Here is a 21,966-nt window from a genome sequence, read left to right as displayed (position 1 = left end):
TTAGGAAGCAAGAAGGCAAAAGGATGTCAGGAATGATCCTGGCTCTAACTGCTAATCTATCGCTCCGTGCCCCATACAGAAACAAGAGAGGACATAGCTACTCCCAATGCAAGGGGTGGATGGGACATTGTCTAAGGGGGAGATGGTCACCTGGCTGGTTAATGTTAATGAAGACAGTGAGCTATTAAGTCCCTTCTGCTTTACTACCCCCCCAGCCTCGCCCCCCCAAAGTCTGGACTTGATAGTTTGCTGGAAAGAAACTTATTAACTTGTGAGAGGAGCTCTACTACTACTGACACGAGATGAATAATTTACAAAACCGAGAACCAAGGCCAGACCAGCTTTCGTAGTAAATAAAAACAGTTCTTTGTTGTCAAAGGGAGGACTGGATCTTTGGCAGGGTCTGGCGACGAAGCAAAGCTCCATATGTGGGAAGACAGCCGTAAGAGGCTAAAAGCATCTGTTCAGATATGCCTGAGAAATAATCTGGTGCTTGCCTGGCCAAAGAAACCAGTGACAGTTCAGGACAGAGCACCCCACGTTCCAAAGAGGCACCTTGATTTGTTCTGGATTGCGGGGCAGTGACATGCAAAACCTTGTACCCACGTGATTTTGATCACGCTTCTGGCACATGTATTTTGTCCTTTGCTGGCAGAACAGTCACCCAGCAAGCCTGTCTCTGGTTAAGGCCTCCCTTCCCACTCCCCCACCCCCTGTTGTTACTAAGCAGGGCTTTTCTGTTTCGTCTCACTTCACTTTTATTATGGCAAAGCCCTGTAAAACTATCAAGTAGAGCTGGCTGAAAAGCAGTGTTTCCAGTGCCTTGAAAATGTAGGGTTTAAAATATATATATATATATAAAATTTGGTTTTGATCCAAATTGAACAGAAACTTTTTTCAGTTTTTTGAAAAGAGAGCAATTTCCAGGAAGCCAGAAGCTCCCCAGACCCTGCTGCAGCCTCCCAGTGAAATGCACGTCAAAGCTTGTCAGCTTCAGCGGGCAGCTGCAGAGCTCCCAGCACCCCTGGCCTTGGGGCAAATCCACCAGGTGCATCCGCTCGGGAGCCAGAGACTTGTACACACTATGTTTCTCCTGTCCTGGAAGAGATCTGCCATGAGTACAGGTGGGTTTCCTCAAGCTCTCTTCCTCAGGCATGGGGAAAGTCAACTGTGCTCAGCACAGTTCCAGCAAAATAACCCAGGCTCTAGGAATGATGTTTCATGGGAACATTTCTGACCAGCTCAATTCTCTGGGATAAACCATCAAAGAAGAAACTTGTTGGCTGAAGGAGCATTTTCATTGCAAGGATATCTGATCCATCTGCAACGTGACTTGCCTCGCATGAGCGTCCAGTCTCAGTGATCCTTTCTCGTTTAAGCTGGTCGCCAACAAATAACAGAATATGGAAATGTCAAGACAGCGACCACCCCACCAGTGCTAATGGTTACTGGGGTGATGTCAGTAAATGACAATTTCAAACATCTAAACTGCTGTCTTTAAAAGCAGAAGATCCTGGTACTGTTTTATGACCTCGTTGGGTGTATCTTCCCTTCACGCACTTAGGCCCGGTGATGAGAACATCTATAAATTTTTTGGATGACTTTAAACAGATTCTTCTGAATCAGCCCATATGGATATGACGAGCTGGTGAACCATACAGCATGCTACAGCTTGGCATCACGCCTGCAGCTTCTTCCCATAAAATGGGCAGCTTTTAGACCCGTTTAATCACACTTAAACAAGCTTTTTATCTCATTTGTTCTGCGTCATAACTCTCCCTCCAAACACTATAAACCACTGTGGCAATACCACAAAGTACAGGCCAGCCACACATTTTAGAGTCATCTGCCTGGCTCTCACACTTTGTTTAAATCAGTATTTCGTGACAAATATCTGTTTTCTGCAGATTTTTTTTTAAGTGCCGCTCTTCCTCCACACACACCCCCCCGCCCTTGAGGAGGCATATCCATGCCCTAAGTTCATTTTCTCATGATGAAATCATTACCCTTTTCAGCCACTACATCCTTGCTGAGGGTTTGGGCTGCAGGTGCAGTTCTGATGCTGCCAGCTATCTGGAAATGGTACCTACAGGAACATTTTAGGATTCCCCCTGCCCAGGAGATCCCCAAACGTGGAACAGATGGCTTTGTGTCACCTACTCCTCTGCACAGAGGTTATGGGTAAGATAAAGACTGTTTTGATTTTTGTCCTTTTTTCCATGTTCAGCCTCCCTGTGCTAGCCCAAGTGTTTCAGCACTCACACGGAGAGACTCCTGCTACTTGCTTAGATGCAGTGGGTGATAACAAAAACTACAAGGTGATGAGTGCAGAGAGGGAAATATACTTCACATTGATAAGCAAACTAAGCAAGTGACTCCACGAGAACATCTGCCATAGGGGCTTCAGAAGGGGACAATAACACAGCCAGATAGGTATTTATAGGCCCCCTTTTCTCTTCATTTACATGAAAGAAATCCCAACAATGGCAAAACTTCCCTTCCATATTTGTCACGCTCAGCTTTGCCCTGTGAAAAACCCAGAGAGCAAACCAGGATTAACTGGATACCCCATCTTGCACCTGAGAGTGCCAGTTCCCTCTGTTCAAGAGATGTTGCCTGTCACAGAACCTAAAGAGTTAAAATACCCTGATAAACTTTAAACTCCTAAGAGAGTGGGAGAAAGACATCTGCTTTTTATTTTCGCAGACCAGCATCTCTGCACTCCAGTTTTGAAAAGTCTGCATTCCATATAAACAGAGAGAAGTCCTCATAATTTATGCAATGATACACCAACACATTAAAAGGTTATATTTTATAAAGGGTTATATTTTACTCTAATGAGAGAAATAAGGTATCATTTCCTTCACATGAGGAAGGAAGAGTTGTTGCCAAATGGGCACCCCTTAATTTCTTTGAGGGCAAGGATATTACAACAGCAAAGACTTTGAGCTGTAGCTACCTATTAAACAAATCTTTACCAAAACAGATGTTGACACTGCAAGGACATCCTGGGAACTAAAGGATGCGAATCTATTTGAATAAGGTTAACCAGGAGAAAAGCATGCCTGAAAATCTGTTGTGTTTCTGAAGAACTCTTCGCAAGAGGAATCCAAATGGAGTAAATGAAAATAGCTCATCCGGACAGACAATCCACCATTAATGGCAGAGGGAGCTGGGGTTTTTACTCTTTCTTGACTCTCCCAGAAAAATCAAGAGATAGCTTTGATATGCAGATGTACCCACACAACTCCTTGTCTCATGGATTGGTATTAAGTGTGTGCTTCTTGGATGGACGCATGAGAGCAGCAACATCTGCACTGCAAGAAAATCCAGTTATGGACATGTAAAATCCACAGCTAGAGGCTGCTCTGTGTTTTCTGGGGTTCATGCCGTTATGAGAGAGGAGAAACATGAGTCAAACTTTGTCCTTTGTCCTTATTCCTCCATCAACAGGAGGGAAATACAATCAAGTCTCCAGTTCTGCCTATCTCCAGCACTTACGGCCTTTTCTTTCTCCCTACACCATTGGGGAGAGCAAGGTTGTGCCCAGTGAAGTGGCTGCATTATGCTGTTTGCTTGTGCTGCCTTTTCTGTAGTTGTCGTCTATCCCACACTCTCAAAGCAAAACTTTTTCTTGGCAGTAGGAGGACCAAAATGTCCAAGAAGAAAGGCAGAAGGAGTTTTCATCTGCAGACAGTTAAGAAATTGCAAAAGGTCTGTGTAAATACAAATGGTAGGAGAGCCTACAGGTGAAGGAGAGACATCAAATGGCAGCAGCAATGTAGGAGAGGATGTTCAGTTCTTTGGCCAATTTCCCACTGGGAGAATATAATTTTTAGATAGCAAGAATAAATGGAGATCTTCATTTCTGCTGCAGTGCTAAACTGCTTTTAGCTACTGACTGGGCATGCAGAGAACCAAAGAAAAAAGGTGTGTTTGAAGAAAGGGGGAAAAACAAATGAAGTGGAAATCACCTCAAAACATACCCTGATCATGCTGCAGATTCTGCTCAGCTGTAGATAACGTGACAGCCTTTCTGTGTGAGACAGTGTTTGTTCTATATTTGAGTATTTAAATAATTTGCCTGGAGAAGGAACATGAATTTCAGTATGATGGTATAAATCACCCACAAAAGCAAACAAGTTAAACTACTAAAGGCCAGCACATAAAAAAAAATCATTTTAGAAACACTTTGAAATACTAAAATAAGGAAATAATTCCAGTTCCACTCTACGACACTGTCTTAGAGATCACTACAAAGGTCCATTCAGCCAAAGATCACACTTGTGTTGGAGGAAGTCCTCTTTATGCACTGTTAATTACTTCAACAATCTATAAAATTAATGGCCAAATGAACCACATTTATAGAGATTATATTTCAGATATTATTTACATCTAACAGAATATCCTTTGTTAGTAATTACTAGATTTATGAACTGTTTGGAACAAAATGGACACACCCCAGGGAAACTGCTTCAATCTCACAAATGCACCACAGACGTGGCTACACATCATTCAGTCAGTCTGATGCTGCACAACTGCACTGAGGGAGAGGCTTTTCACCGCCCTTTTCAGTTTTCCTAAATCCTGCATTTTGAGCTCCTGCAAAGGAGGCGAGGGAGGACTCGGCAACCAAGCTCCTCTCTCCGTGGCTGGGAGACCGGAGCCGCTTGGAGGACTCAGTGCTCCTCGCTGTGACACATCTTCAGGCTCTCACAGCCTGACACCACTCACTACTTCTACTTGAACACGCGAGGCACATCCAAAACAAAGATCTGGGCACCTCAGATGTGCTGAAGGACACTTCTCTGCCTGTAGAACACCAGAGGCCAAGGCAAACCACATCTCCAGCTTCACCTAAAGGATCTGCCACCTGCAAGGTATTCATTTTTAAAGGAAAAAAAAAAAAAGAGTCAATCTGTCTTCTTTTTGACTAGAAATTTCCATTTCAGTGAGTGTTTATGCTGCCATGGATAACCTCAGAGGTTTGACAAGCTAGAAAGGAAATGGAAATCTTTCTGGATTAAAAAAAAGGGAAGAAAACATCCATTTGTCAAGATACTTGTGACCACATCCATCCCCCGTTGGTCAAAAGTGCTGGGAGACAAGATGGTTGTCTCATTTCACTTGGGGGAAACTGAGGCACAGAGCAGGATGAAGTGCCCTGCCCAAGGTCAAGGGGGAGGTCTGTCCCCAGGGAGGAGGCTGAATTCTGGTCTTGCAGTTTCCCATGTGCTCAGGTCTGGGTCAACTGTCCTCTCTGTGTGTTTATAATACAAGGTTGGAGGAGACTGAGCGGAAAAGTCTGTTTTCACTGTCTCCTCTGGTGAATGCAGCATCACCCTCCTGTCCAACCCCAACCAATGCTGTCAGGTTAGGAGTGCAGCTGCTCTTACCCCGGAGCTTCCCCACATCAGGTCCCCAAGGAGGTTACGCACAGATTAAGGGAGAATCAAAGGAGCTAGGCACAGGGAAGACAGGTACAAGTAATGTCACAGGTCAGCCCAGCCCTTTGCTGTGTTTTTTCTGAGAAAACCTGTCAAACTGAGCCCTCAGCTAAACACTCCACCAGGCCACAGCTCTGCAAACCCCATCCCAGCAGCCCTCCCGCAGGCAGAGGAGATGAAAGGCATGGTTGCAGGCTGAGCCTCAAAACGAGCTCTCGTTTTCCTCTGCAGTAGTGCTGAGTAGGTACTGTACAACATGTGATTTATGGGCCTCCCTTCACCTTTCTTTCCACTCATGGTATGTTCATGAAGATCGAGCTGAATGCAACACACACGATTTTGCCCTTCGCATCAGAGAGCTTTGTCACGTAGCTGTGACTGGTCACAGCATCCATGTTGTGTTCGGTTTTGGACCTGTTCGGGGAAGCTGCCAAGTTACTTCCAAACTACAAACTTGCCTCATCAGCTTTTAAATTTTGTTTCCAAATGTAGCTACGTGACCTTGAAATTAACATTCATCAGGCTTCCAGACCAGTAAAATTAGCACTTGGATATTAGCAGAAAGATAACCCAAAATGGGCACAGCTGAACAAAAATTACCTAGAAAATTGGGGTACCATGTATGCACAGTACATTCAGCACTGGTCACTGCAACAGCCCTGCTTCAGTAAACCCTGTGAACGCAAAACAAAGAGCAGAGAGAAAATTGAGTAATGCTTTAAGGGCCTGGACCCTGTGGCTGCATTTTGGGTTTACCTCAGAAACCTCACACAGAGGCTATATGGTAAAGAGCATTGTGCATCTTTTCACCTTGATATGAACTGTGTTATGTTATATGGATCTAGGTGCAGTTTAACTACATGCTGTATGTGGTAGAAAACCTGGGTAATCTATGTGCACAGTGCCATGCAGGAAGACTGATTACCTTCAATACCTGTAATGGAGGATAAAGCTGGCAAGGGCTGGGGAGGGGACCCAAGAGCTGCTTTCCAGGGGCTCAGGAACCCTCTGCTTCACCAACCCAACCTGGGGTGGATTTGGGTTTCTTTGAGTAGATCCAGACCTGAACTTGGGTTGTCCAAGTCAAGTTTTACTGCTTCCAGGCACTAGCTCATGTCATCCTTAAGAAACACCACCTTTCCTTTCCATGTTAAGCATTTCTAGAGCACTGTCTACATTAAAATCATTACACTTCCACCTATATCAAGGCCATTTATATATGAAGGCTTGAATTAGCTCCCTGGCTGGTGGTGCTCAGGAGATGGTCACAGACATCCCTTGAGAGCCAAGTCAGTCCAGGTGTTAGGTCCTTGAATCTGCCTCCCCTGAAAGCAGTAGCAGGTCAGCATCAATATCTTTGTCATGCTAACAGGGCAGACAGATTCTTTGCTGCAGGGAGAAGGAGACATCCACCCAGGTGCACTGGTGTCCAGGACCCATACTACCAGTAGGACCAGGCACCCATTCCTTTTTATAGAAACTTCCAGCAAAAAGGAGTAATGAAAGATCTCACTATGGACAAGGTAAAAAAATATTTTACATTTAGATCTCTTTTTTTAAATCAAGAAAATTTCTTCCTGTCAGCGTGAAATCTTCCAAGGTATTAAGAACTTCTTTTGCTATCTCTTCCCCCATCTGTGATACAGAAGTAAATCTTCCTCTTCCTTAAATCCCTCTCCCTCTTGACTCATCTCATACATTCCTTCACTTGGAGATCCAGATTCTCATCCGTTCCAGGCCTCTTTCCATGCCAGACTCTTTGGGAAGAATTTTCTTCTCTTAGTAAAGAGCTGAATTTCTCTATTCTCTTCTCCTTACTTACTTTCCCAGATCAAGCCCACACCTTCCTGTTGGATCTATTAATCATCCTCCTGTTGCCATACTCCATGTAGGTTCTCATTTCCCTTCTGTTGCATTCAGGTTTCCGCCTGCCAGATCCCCATTTCTGACAAGTTTATTTAGACTCCTTTTATTCTTTACCCATGTTATCCCCCCCTCCTCTCTTTTGGCTGGTATTTTTCAGATTGGACAAACTACCCATTTCTTCCATTTCAAACACAGGCAGGTGTTTCACATGTTTCATATAAAACTATCCGCATGTGCCTGAGTTTGTACGAATACACATGTAGATGCAAGCCAAAGCTTGTATTTCCAAGCAGGAGCAAAAGCACAACAATAAACCTTTCCTTTTCACATCCACTCAACAGTAACTCCATTTAAAGAACAATAACTTAGGGAGTGAATGCATAAACCAACTCCATCTTCTTCTCATATGATGGGCAAGTGGGGAAAGGGAGAAATAAAATTCCTCCCTTCTCCAACTGGGCATGAAGTGCCATGGAGAAACGTGACCCACACACCATGCTTTGACTGAAAACCGCTGAGGTGAATGACAGCTTTTCTAACTCCTTCTGTGGCCCACCCTGAATGCTAAGACCTGATCCTGCAATGGCCAGATGCCTTTGGAGACCTGCTGGTTCTCCTCGCTGCGGACAGGATTCAATGAGGCAGGTAACCTGCTCTCCGACCAGCTTTCAAACTCCGCTCCAGAAAAGTGCCAGCTGCATCCTGGACACCATCACTTTTCAACAAAGATTATAAATAGCTTGCTTTAAAGCAGCAGGTAAAATCAGTTGCCATTTACCATTTTTAATAGCGCACAAGGCTTTAAAACAGCAGTCGAAGGAAAGAGTAATTAAAGACATAAGTATATATGGGAACTGGGATAGAGTACAACTTTGGGATTTGCCAAAGACAGATACTCATTTCACATCTGGCTTCTTTGCTAGAGATTTCCTAGAGGACATACAGCGATTCCAATTGATCTGGACTTCAGTAAAGTATGTTGTACCGGGCCACATGGAAAATGGCTCCTTACAGGAAAAAATAGGAATTTGTATAAGATCTGAAAAGTACATGAAGTGTTGATTTGTATGAAAGGAAACACATTATGTGAAAAGAAAAATCTTTGACTAAAGGGAATTACTCCTCGAGGTCTTCAGCGTTGGGTCTTAGGAATTTGTCTTGCCAGATATTCTCATTAATGACCATGGCACGTAATGTAACAAACGTGCTAATGAAACTTGCTGATGACCCCAATTTCAGAGATACTGTAAACAGAGAGGAGAATAAGAAGGTTAACACGAACTAGATGATCTTGAGATAAGAAGTCACAGAAAATGCACAGAAATTTATGGTGCAAGGTGTGAGGCAACATATCACTGTAACCTCATTGAAGTGGAAAGACCTGGGCATACTGCATAACCCTTCCAGTAGACAGAGGGAAGTGATAACACTATTGTGCTGGAGTGTTGTATCCAGCTGTACGTAAGGAAGGTAAATTCACAGGGCAACATATGAAAGGAAGGACTCTGGGATTAGCAGAAGAGGGAAGAATTTTCAGGAGCAGAAACCAGAAGAGGATGGCCTGCTTACAAGGAGAACGAAGACACCCCGTGACTGCAATATTCACACTTCTCCACTGACAGGAAAGGAGAAGAATGAATAAGCTAAAAAATAGCACTGGAGCATGGGGGTATGAATGGGCTGAGAGGAAATTTGGGCTGTAAATTAGGAGGTTCAGTGACAGCCTTGCACAATGAACATATGGGCAAACAACCCTTAACTGATTTCAGAATGGAGCTTGCATAGTTAGTGAACATTCATGGGATTTTGTTCTCTAAGATAGCAGTGGCCTGGCCTGCTAACTACTTTGCAACACTTCAGTAATCAATCTAATTTAAATTCTGAAACTTCCCAAAACTAAGTGTTTTGTCTTTGTTTAGTCAATTGTCTCTTCTCCAAAACAGACCTCTGAAAGAGAGGAAAGGCCTCCCTCCCAGGGTGAGACCAATTGAATTTTGTACTTCTTGAGTCCAACACCCGTAATGACCAAGACATTAAAACGAGCAGGCAAGTTACTGAGGCAGAGGAAACAGTAGTCATCCACAATTGCTATTCCTGGATAATGAAAGATGACTGATGAATTTTTGTACCCCAAATCAAATATGGTTTAAATGAAACAATGGGCTTAAAGTACATAGACCAGAAAACCTCCAAGAGCCTACTGCTCTGCCTGGGAATAATAAAGTGATTTTGACCAGACAAAAGCTCTGGCTGCTAAACTTCAAGATACTTGTTTTGATCATCAGCCCATCAGTGAAGGATCAGAATGTCTTGCCACTGACACAAGCTTTCACTGATGGCATTTGCATGGTCACCTGAACGCAGCCATTAGCTGTATACACTCCGTCTGCTAGAAATGCCCCATGTTTCAAAGGTGAGAAGCCACTCCGGGGTAGGACATGCAGCACATGGAAAAGACAAGCAGGCTGGAAAGTGGGAGGCATTGCAGAGCTAGTTTCTAAAAGGCCCTACAAATGGCTTGTGAGAGGTTCCCAACAACAGGGAACACGTTGAGTCTCTGTGTCTGCAGGCAGGCAGGTTCATGAAGCTGCCCAAACTGCCAGGTAAGCGTCAGCAAGGGAGGTTGACGGCAAACATAAGGTCCCCCCAAAAGCCACAGAGTACATTAACACTGTGTTGTGAAAGGAGGTGGTAAGAAGCCAAAGTTGAGCAAGGTTTCTATGTACAGAACAAGTCCAAATCCCCATCTTTCCATTATTTGACATCTTAGAGGGAAACAGACTTTTTTCCTGCTTTTAAAGAAAAAACATTCCCTGCAGTGAACGCAGCCTAAATATCCCAGCATCCTGTTATTGTATCCAGTCCAGGAAGTGAAACCGAGGCCCTGGGTCTGTAATTGGGGCCACATGGACGTCCCCGTGCTCTCGCTGAAATGTTCTGACTTCACCAGCCCAGCCACGCGGCTCCAGGTGAGAGCTGAGCCGAGGTACCTGAGCTGCTGTGCAACCCCTTTGCCATGACCTTGGGCGAGTAACGCTGACTCTTTATCTCAGTTCCCCATCTGCAACACTGGGGTAATCGTACATTCCTTCATCCAGCTCTTGTCTGCTTAGAAGCTCTTCAGGGCGGGGAATGTGTTTACTAGATGAATGTGCGAGAGTACCGCGACTTTGGCTAAGGCAACTGAGTGCTACAGTAATTATACATATAATAGAAAAAGAGTCATATTATATAAATTATTATAATCAAGAATCAGTGGCTATTCTCCTGAAAAGTCCCAGCGCTTAGTGTTTTCATGTTTTTCTTTTTGGAACAGACTAATCACTTTCACATCATAAACAAATAATGGTTTTAATAGATTCCACATTTGTGGAACTTTTACAGCTAACATGCAGCAAAGCTCTTGTCCTCCACAGGCTTTCTTTTTTTTTCTTTCTTTTTTTTTGCTGAAATAGCAAAATATATTCTGTAGTAAATTAAGTGCGATTCACGTGGCATTTTGTATGAACGCACTGTGGATGTGGCCTATGAAACAAGCTTTGTTAGGTTTCTGTAGCCCTTATGTTCCATTTTTGTGCTTATAATTCTAAATATGTTTTTGCTGCAATTTCATATAAGGAACAACAGGGGAGCCTTTCTCTGTCTAATATAACACCTATGAATTCCCATCAATGGAAGTAACAGATGGGGAGGAGTCGGATGCTGCCCTGCCATCCGCACAGTCTGCATGCTTCCACCCTGCTCGAGGTCACAGTAAGTGAGAGCAGAAGCCAACCCTCTTAAAGGCATGTGTAATCTTTCACAGGCGAGTTCAACTACTGATGAACCTTTAGGACTCATAAATTAATGTCTGCTTTCCTGGGCTACCCTGCCTTTCCCTGTTGTGGTCATACCCATCCTGGTCTCAGGCAGCGGCTGAGAGCAGCTGCAGAGAGCACAGGAGGCAGCAACAATCCTCCAGTGGGATGAAGCTTGAGGAGATCCTGTGGCTGAGGTGGCATCACTCCGTGCAAGCTCAGCACTACCACTGAACTGCCCTATTACTTTTGTTGTTGTATGCGGTATCTCTGCATCTGAAAAACCCAGCTCTCTGCAGAAAGGCTCAGCCTATAGCATCTCAGTCGAAAGAAAGCCTCTGTTGGATGATTTTGCTTATCAAGCCCAGAAATCCCAGCTACAGAACCTCTGCTGCTGTGAAAAAAACCAGCACTTTGAGTCATATGTGCCTAACATAAAACACACTGGACTAAGAGGCCCAGAGAAAGGTGGTGGAGACAAGATTAATGGTTTTAACTGGGAGTGAAATCCAGTAATTAAGCAGTGACCCATGACACTTGAGAAGCAGTAACAGTTTGTTGACCACAAGAATGATTGCTCAGAGCGCCTTCTTAATGTTGTAAATGTGAAAATGATTTACAGCATGACCAACAGGGAAAAAAAAGCAAGCTAGCAAGCAGACACGATTGACATTAGTAATTGTTCCTGACTGCATACATATGTGGAGGTAAGAAAGTAGAAATACTTTCTGTGTGTAGCATGGTAGCAATATATCAAAATTGCTAACAGCAAAGGACTCAAACTCCTTGAGCTGAGATGATTAAAAAGCATGCAAACACCATTCATAACACTGAAACAAACAAGAAGCCTGAAAGGGATGAAGGCTCCACTTTGGTTTTCAGTAGGGCTTGTTTGCCTTAGATCTGGAGCTGTGAGCATATCACAGCCTTGCAGACAGAGTTAAAAACTAATGATTAATATCGAGTCTGAGTCTCGGTGCACAAGCTGCTATTCTTCTGAAGAATAAGTAGGAAGGCTTTCAGGGGATTTCGGCAGCATGTGAAAGCTCGAGTCAGTTCAGATTTAGTAACAATGAGATCTAACTGGAAGTCAAGAGAGAACTAGCAAAGTGTTTGAGAAGGACATGACACTTGTCCTCCAGTGAACTTTGCTGACTGGCACACTGGATGGTGAAGTCCAGCCCTGCAGTGGCACCTTTTGTGGTCCTGAGAGAAGACATGAACATCAGGATATCCCAGCTTCCTCTTTGCTTGTAAAATAGGAAGACAATTGAGCCTTCTTCCCCTTGGCCTCAGCCGTCCCCACTGGTAGTGCACTGGGGCAGGGATGGTCTCCTATGGCATGGCCCAGGGTCTGACAGTCTCACAGAGCAGGATGAAGGCTTCTCTTTCGTCCCATTGCTTTATGCTGCTACCAGGGGAAAAAAAGAGGGTTTGTGCTGCCCAGGTGTAAAGTGCCAGAGATCTGCCCTGTGCTGTTTTGGAAATGTTCTCCTTTTTTGTCAGAATAATGGCTCTGCAGCTTACAAGAGAGTTTGGGAAAACAGTGACGTTTTCTTGTTCGTAAACACCTGGAGGACTGGAGAACAGTCTCCTTTCCAGCTGCTTTTTTGCTACCAGAACTGCAGCTTTGCTTTCCTTTTGTGAACCTGTTGGGTCAAGGCAAAGAGGTTTTCTGAACAGAGCAGGGCTATTCAGTGCACCCTGGGGAGACACCAAGCATCCCACCCACACCTAAGCACCGCCAGCCACCAGCCCTTGGGATGGCTCACCCAGATCCTGTACAAAAAGAGACTTCATCACATTGGGATTGAAACCCAGGTACAGAGACCCCCAAAACCAGCACTGTTCAGACTTGAGATTTTATGCAGCCTTTAGCCAGGTCATTAAAATCAACATCAAGTGATGACAAACGCATAGGGACAAAAAAGAAATAGGGTCTCTGGTCTAGCCAGCTGCCATGGCTTGCATTTCTCGTGTCTTGCAGTGCTGAGACCCGTGCCTCCCTCCCCTGCCTGTCGATCCCAAAAGCATTGGATTGCCACTCAGCAGCCACAGCCCCAAGCTGCTCTTCCCCTCTCCAAAATGAAAGGAGATGTAGAGGGGACAGGAGCCGGGGTCATAATGAGGCTGAGCAGAAGAAAAAGCAGAGCCTTGTTTCAAATGTAATTATTTTCATGCTTGGCTTTTTCGGCATCTCTTAAGCCCTCTGTTCCACCATCTCCTTTTAAAAGCTGGTAGGTTTTGTTGTGTTTTTTAATATGGTCATAACCCCATTTTTATATAGAAGGGAAAATGCTGGCTCCCTGTGGCTTTCATGTATTTTCATATTGGTGTAATTCAAACAATATGATGACTCAACTTGACGTCGTTTCCTGGCTGCAGTGGGGCTTGTGGTAATCGAGAGTTTAAACTTTATTGGGATGCCTGATGGAGCAGCAACACAGACCGCAGAGAGCCCTAATGAAGGCCAACAGCGGACAGGACTGGCCAACTCAGCCCAGCAAGGACAATTCTTACGCCAGGTAGGTGCCATCCAGTCAGGTGAGCCACCCAAAAGGCTGCCATCTCCCCTGATGCGATGCAGTCATGCAAAGGGCCACAAGCATGTGCACAGAGACTGAAAACAAGTCAACTCCACTCCCACTGCAATGTTCAAGAAGAAAGGAGAGGTATGAAGCATCTATGCTACTTTCCCAGCACCCTGGAAGCTGGCTTTGTGCCACCCCAAAGCCATTGTGAATCCTCCTCTTAATAATAATTCTCAGAGCATGAGAAGAGTTAGTGTTTTGTTCCAGTGAGGACAAGAAGCATTTGCAGTCTGGTTTTAATTACAACTGGAGGAGGAAGAACAACCAAAACTTGAAGAATTAAGGTTGAGAAGAAAGAGGTGAATAAAAACTGGTGTCTTGGAAGGACAGGACGTCGGTGTGCCATTGCATTTGTGCATGTTTCCAGCCAGAAGCATCTTAACACAAATGCCTGTCTTTGTGTTGGGTGTATGCACATCCCTGTACATGCACACATCTAAGAGGCAGGGCTGGTAGCACAACCTATTATTAAGCTTGCCAAACATTTCCAATTATAAAGCCCTGTTTCCAATTGCTAATAACTTTGTTAAACCACTTGGGCTGCAATTTTCCTTGCCAAGTGTCTGCCTTGGGCTGAATTTTTTGTTTTGCCTTCTTTTTTTTAACCATCAGTCAAAAAAAAGGTTCAGCTGTTTCAGAGAAGATAGCTAGGGAAAAATACAGCAGCTTGCAATACAAAAAAATCCTAGCAAACTTCTCTTGCAAAGGTCTAGAGTCCTCCTGCTTTAAAAAAGGACTGGAAATCTGCAAGTAGTGGAAAATCTCATCAAATTTGACAGAGCAAAATTGCTCTGAAAACCCTTTTCATACCCAAGCAATACCTCTTACATCTCTGCGACTCCATCTTTCCTGAGCATGCTTTAGCGCTTTGCCTTCCTGGCCATGGCAGGATTGTTTGGGATCACTCCATTACAGCCCAGCTGCACTCAGATGGAGGGGCAGAGAACCTGGTTTTCTTTCAGCCCAACTCTACTACCAGCCATCATCCTTCCCTTCCCAAAGGCAGCCATCCTCTCTCTAATCCGGCATCCCTCTCTCCATATCCCACACACTGCGTTTTTCAGTCCCAACAAGGAATGCAAAGCAAGGTACAGTGTAAAAATATAGTCCTTCCTTATAAAACCCATGTGATAGCATAGATGTGTCGTTGCCCCTTCTCCCCCTGTGCAGCAGTACCTTCAGGATCCCTGCAGTTTGCCCACTTATTAATACCACTAACATCCACATCTGTTTCAGATTGGTTTATGTGGATGGGATTTAATAACAAATATGTTCTCCATTAATGCTAGCCCTTGCCGTGCCTACATTCACTAACAGGCTTACGTATTTTCTGATCAGATCAGATGTTCTCTGTGGTTTGTTTGTCAGATTTTCTGTTTGGTGACTTTCTTCTAGCAAATCAGGTTTGAAATATAAAACACGCAGAGAGTAGCATGGAGCCACCAGCACCAGTGGGTTCAGAGAAAACAAAGCCAGACAGCATCCTGCAGCCCCACTTCTCCTGGATTTACAGACTCCTGGCCTGACACACAGATATGCCAAAACACCCTTTGCCGCCCTGTGGGAGGTCTGCATTCCCCCTTGCATCGCACTCCTGCGAGATGTTGGACACGTGGCAAATGACACTTGTGCACCTCTGGGACTCAGTGCGGGCCTTCAACGGCATAGAAATGCAGCTGAAAGATTCATTCATACAGGCAGGTGTGTGAGGATTTCAGCTTGACAGGACTATAAACAGAGGGTGCAGAGCTCTTAGCAGTCATGTTGCTTAAAAGGTGAAGGAATCGCTGAAATAATCCAGGTCTAAATCCCCTAATATCTACATAAAAGGTCCAGAAAAAATGATACAGTTCACAGAGGATCATAAAACTGGAGATGCTGCAAAAAGCACAGGAAAGGAGGAAAAGAAAACAGTGAGCTTGTTATGGCCTTTCAGGTGATGCTTCCCATGCACAAGTCTGGAAAGAGAGCTGGACTAAAATGACACAATGTGATGGCTGCTGATATCAGATAGGGGCTTGGGACATGAGGTTGACCCTTGAGTCAATATAGCTCAGGAATATTCAAGTGATGAAAGAAGCCAGATATGGGAAAATCAGGATCCCTGCAGTGGGGCCGGAAGCTGGTAGATAAAAAGTGGTAATGCAAACACAGTGGCTTCCAGCAAGGCAGACATGCTCTTGTCAATGAAGAATAACACATCGGTGGACCAAAAGACAGGTACAGAAATACAGGTGCTACCACACTGCAATAAGGATAAAATGTCAAAGCTTATTCTGCTTTCTGGGTAAAATGCATCATCACCCTATGATGTACTAAAATCAAAAGTCCTCTTGTAGTGGTTATTTTGAGAGACACCACCACCTTCCGCAACAATCCCTTTTCCCCAGACAATTCCATTTAATTGCTGAGAAACTAAATTTTCTGCTAGGGAGAAAAATCCCAGAAACATGTTTTGTGAAAGAACACCCCTATCTTTTGGAGCAAAAGCATCTGCCCAAAGCCTATCATCCCAGCGAGGGACTCATAACCCCGTGCACAGTAGCAGCAGAATTCAGACCGAGGCAAAGCCATCAGCTCCCACCTCATGCATTCAAGAGGCCCAGAGGGAAACCCACAACAGGTTAAGACACTGAAATATTGTCTGAAAAAGATGTTTTCTCTTTTTTCTTCAGGGTGAAAGCTGTTCTGCCCCCAGACAAGGTGTGCTCAGAGGCAGCCAGCAGGATTCATGAAAGATAAGAGCTCCAGCGATCCTGCAAAACATGGTCTGTGAACATGCATTTCTGGTTTGCTTTCAAGCAGCTACTGCAGCACTGAGCAGGCTGAGGGTCAGAACTTATGCGCTGGTTAGATCTGCTCAGCTTCTGGGTGACCCAACAGAAGGAATTGGAGTTTCTTAGAGAAGTTCCTTGCTTTTCTAAACTCATGTCTATACAGGCAAGAGCAAATAGACCCAAATTTTCCCCTTCTCACCTTTCAAGTTGACCAAACACAAGCCAAGACTAACCAGAACTCCTACAGCCATCATACCTTGAACACTCTCAGCTGACCATCTCTAGCCAGACCTGGCTATGGACACACGCTGTCAGTAACTATCTTTTTGGGCACATCAGCTTAAGCATGAGGCGCTTTATAGTTGCAATATAGCATCCAAACCCCAGTTAGCCTCATCCAGCCAGCCTAGAACATGGCAGAGCAAAACAAGCACCCAGAGCCCAATTAGCTCTGCAGTGTGGAGGCAGCACTGAGGGCCCCCGTGCTGGGCAGTGTGATGTGCATGGATGCTCCTACCAAAGCCACATGCTCTGCAACAGCTTAGTCCCAGGGGAAGCACAGCCCACAGAGCTAGCCATGAAGACTGGCCCGTTGGGGCTGCTGCAGACAGAAGAATGTGCATCAACACGAGGGAGAACTTAACCTGGCTCCCTCATAGTTTTTCTCTCCTTCAAATGCCAAGTGGGAGGTTTGACCTTGGGAAGCGGATCCAGGGACCATCCCACGGCGTGGACACACATGTGCACATGCAGAGGAAGATGAAGTGCTTTTGCCTGTGACCCTGAGCAAAATGGCAAGCCCCAGTTGGCCGGGATATTCCAATACCCACTTAGCATTTGTAAGCTCTCCTCTTGGTAGGATTTCCAGGCACATAGCATCGTATCTTTCACACTTTTCGAGCAGGGCTATAAATTATGGCAAGAGTCCCTGTAACTTCAGCCTGATCACTCCGTACTCCTGGCGCCTGCTGGGTTGTTGTTGTTGTTGTTACAGCTACAGCTCCAAATGGGGAACGCGTGATGTACGGCTGGGAAGGGACTTTTCTAACTGCTCAGCAAAGCGATCACAAATAGGAAGAAACTGCAGTTTCCTACAATATTTAGCATTATATAGGCCCTCAGCAGTGCCACACTTTACTTCTTCATTTCTAGCATCCCCCTTTGAGAGCTCTACCCCACTTCATCATCATAAACATGTCAACAATCAGTCCCCGTGGAGGGCTCTGCTGTTTGTTCTTTGGCTCACATGGAGAAAGCATGTCCCTGCTCCAGCCCCCAGCACACATTTCTCTATGCTCAAAGGGGCTGGAGTTGGAACATGGCCATCTGTGGCTCCCGGACCTTGATATTTAAGGAAAAAGGAAAAAAAATAGAAAAGCAAGGAACATGAACTTGATAAATATGATCAGCTGCCGGGAACGTGCCTGAAGCCTCCTGCTGCTGTTGTTGACATCAGAAAGCTGCGGAGCCTGGGAGACGCGAGGAAGTTTTATTGTCTCGCTCCTACCAGGAGTGCGCAATTGCCATTCCAGCTGGTGCTACCCGGCGCTTCTCTCGAGCGGCCCGCCTGTCACCAAGAAAACAGGGCATCAGTTCTCACCTTCAGGACCTGACAGACGGGGGGAGGCTTCCCGCTGCCTCTCCCTAAGCCTCAGAAGAACTTTCTCGCGGAAACCAGCACCGGCGTGATGTTTTCCCAGACTAATTTTTTATTACACCTGAAGCTTTCCTGTCAGCCACCTGACAGGTCTCCGGTCTGCAAGGGCTCTTAATTGGGCTAAATTGTATGGCCAGACAGGGTGCACCCGAGCACAGGGAGAGGTGCTGCTCGAGGGTGCAGCTCTGTGTTGATGCTTTTTCTAGAGTGGCTCCAGTCCGTGGAGAAGGGCAGGCACAGCTGAAACCTATTTCATGTTTTAGGAAGAAAGAGGATCCAAAATGCAGTCAGCTGGCTCCTTTGAATCTGTGTTCCCCTATCTGAGCTTAGCAAGGAAGTTCAGGCTTCCTTAAACTTCACTAAAGGTGAAGTTGGTCTATTATAGGACCAGGAGTGAGCTTCATTAGAAGTGATGGAGAAGAAAGAAAGCCTGTTCTAGTTAATACATACAATATCTGAATACTAATTCAAGCAATTGAGCTGAAAAGAGATGAAAACTCCTTTGGGGAAAAGGGAATCTGAAGCAGAACAGTATTTTAGCAGAGGCATGATGAATAATTTTGTAGTGACAAGTCATGGATGTATGTGATGAAGACAGAAATACCTGAGAAGATCCTACACAAACGCCTTTTCAGTGCTTTTTCATCCTCTTATTTTCTTCCAGTGTGCAAAGCTCCCTTAATCTTTCAGGTCCATGGCATTAGGTATAGTACAAGAGGGAATTATTTTCTTCCATATAGAGAGTTTAGGCCCCCTGAAGGGGGCTGGCTGGACAGTTATGAAGATGTAAGCACTCTGTACATACCCAGAACAAACTTCCCCAGTGCTTTGCTAAAAAATATGGTGCAATGCTTGGCTAGATGAAGCATGGTGAAAGAGCTCAGTTTGCATGGCTCATTTAGTCTGGGACTTTTCTTCAGGGACAGCCAGCAAGAACACTGATTTTGATCACTTTCTTCTGATGTGGACTAAGTTATTCTGGGATTTGGGCTAAGATTGGCTCATTTTACAGGACTTTTAAGAGGCTTCAAAGCGGTCACCTGGAAAAGACAGTTTCCAAATCTGCCCCATCCCAAGCCAGCCAAATTCTTTCTCTCATGAATTTACAGCAGCAATGCATTTGGAAAAGAAAACCATCTATTCAGAAATGTTTTTTTAAAATTGTTTGTCATTCAGCTATGGCTGCAAGGGAATGCCTCCTCACCTCAAGTTTCTAACCTTTTGTAAAAAAAAGTTCTGATCTCTCTTCAAAGTAAAAGAATTTTTTTAAAAAATAGTTTTTTCTTTTTTAAAAAAATTACATTTGGCAGAAACAGACAGTTCCTCATGAACGCTATGGTTTTTTAATGACCTGAGCCCTCTTGCAGCAGTGTTCACTTGCCCAAGCAGCCCTGGTGTAGGAATGTTAGGGGCACTCAGGTGTGAAGGTGCTGAAAGACCTGTAAGTATCTGGATCAAGAGACAGAAAGAAAACACAAAATGAAACTTTCCTGAGTAACTCAAGGGTTTCTTCTCTTCCAAAATCACTAGAAAACCTTTAGTGCGAACTACTCCTCCTCCCTTATTGTCCCAGAGAAAGATTTAAATAGCACTGTGCTTTGCAAAAGAGTTGTAAAGAGCCCTAGAGCCAGCCAACTGAGATAAAAGGCCACAGCTGAGTGTTTCTGTAAAGACAACAGTTGCACCATGAGTGACAGATATTTCGCTATATCGGTACACCACACCGCAAAGTTCTGCAAATGGAAGAAAAGATGTCTTTGTGCACCTTATCAGGGCTCTTCTCCCGCATCCACAGCACGCAGGGCTCCCCTGGTAGGACACGCTGCTATCTGGGATGGGCAGGAAAATGAAAGGCACAAAAGTCTTAGCTTTGTGCATACAGCCTCTCACTGCTATCGCCAGACTCTGTTAGTATCAAGGAGTGAAATATGGCCCTATACTGGTTCATATCACAGGTGCACAAATCTAGCCCTTCATAACTTTATTACTTATGACCCCTCAGTGCACCAGCAGCCACATTCAGGGAGCGTTACCAGCTCTCTGCACACTTTAATCCCTGTCTCTCAACTCAGCAGCTGCCCTAACTCCCTATGAGTGATCTCCTGCAGCACAAACCCTCGCACCTGAGCACACACCTGGTGCAGCACATGCATTAGGTTGCAGGCAAGCACCTGCAATTTTTCATATCCCCTTGCAGGAACCTACACCTAGAATTATGTTACCTCACATATACCTGGTCCCTGAAGCTCCTTAAACAGCCTTTCCTATCATTACGAGGCTGAAAGAAAATAAACTTTCATGACCATTATTTTTATTATGCCGTTTAAAAATTGTTTACCACCTGTTTCATTTCCATGTTAAAATGTGACATTAATTTGGACCCAGGCTAACCCCTCCTTTGTTATCAAATTGTTGCACTTAGATCAACCAAGACAAAGACTTTTTTTTTCCTAAGTAAATCTACTTTCTTCTTCATGCTGGCCATGATTCTTGGCAAAGATGCTTAAGAGAGGAGCTTGGAGGAAATGAATATTTTTGATTCTAGAGAAACAAATGCCAAAAGTTAATTTTGAAAAGATAATACAGCTTCAATTGACTCATATGTTTGTCAAGATGCTGTGACTCTGTAGAGCCCCGGTGAAAGGAAGAAGCCGTGATTTTAAACTGCGTAAATTGTTGATCTTTTGCATTATTCAGACTTTTGCAATCAGATCTGGATTTCAGTTAATAAAAATAAGGCAGTTACTCAACATTTTTTATATTCAGGGCAGCAAGCAGACCAGCTCTCAGAGACACCAGCCAATTGCCTCAAGTAAAGCCCAGTTAAATGCAATCACATGCAGCCGCTCTCCTCTGTCTGACAAGGCAGCATTCCTGCAAAAGTGGTTCTCCCTCACTAATCCCGTCATTAAACCTGAAAACCAGATCCTATTATTTTAATTCATCTGGCGGTAGCTTGCCCTCGTTTAATTGCACACCCGTACAAATTGATATGTCGCTTTGGCCCAGACGAAGGGAACCCAAACTCCACCTTGAAGCTGTCAGCAGAAACACGCTGAGCAAGTGTTCAACAGCCCCATTTGACATATGGCTCTGTGTTATACCTATGAGTTTCCAGGCCTTAACTGAGCACGCTTGCATGATACCATAAGGGTTTAAGGTCTCACTGGTAAAAGTTCTATTTACTCCCTGGGAAGTAACACACAGGGTATTATTTTAGTGGTCTGTCAACACAAAGCTTCAATCTGACTGGGGTTGTGCCATCCCAGGCATATATTAATGAATCACTCAAACAGAAGCCATAGCATCTTAATGCAACCATCCTTTTAAAAAATCAATCAGAATTAAATGTAAACCGCAAAACCAGTAAGTGAATGTATTGTTAAGAGGTTTTGATTAAAGCTTTTGAAATTAAAAGGATCAGACTGAGGATCAGAGAAACATACCGCAAAATCATCAAAAGAAGATGAGGAGCAGATTTTGTAGCCCTTGCTCTTGAGGGAGATAAATCAGTACTTTATATTGTATGTAGGGAAAGGGTTGCAAAACTTGGCCTTTGATACACAGAAAGTGTTCTTAACTGATCTTGGGTCCTTGAAGCCAATTAGTCCTTTGGCATCTCCCCTACGAGGAGTCTCCGGTAGCAGGACAGCTGCCCCAAACAGAGGTTTCTCTCCTGTCACTTGGCGGGATGTGCCAGGGCGACTTTCGGCATACCACCAGGATGGTGACAAGGGGCCAGATGCTGCAGCTCATCCACCTCTAATTGCTGGAAGCAGAGAAAGCTTTTTATAAAGCCGTGCTACCACCGAGTGAGAGAATTGCTTATGT

This window comes from Gavia stellata, chromosome 10, assembly GCF_030936135.1.
Source record: "Gavia stellata isolate bGavSte3 chromosome 10, bGavSte3.hap2, whole genome shotgun sequence".
Taxonomy (NCBI): Eukaryota; Metazoa; Chordata; class Aves; order Gaviiformes; family Gaviidae; genus Gavia; species Gavia stellata.
Note: the sequence above shows the minus strand (reverse complement) of the source record.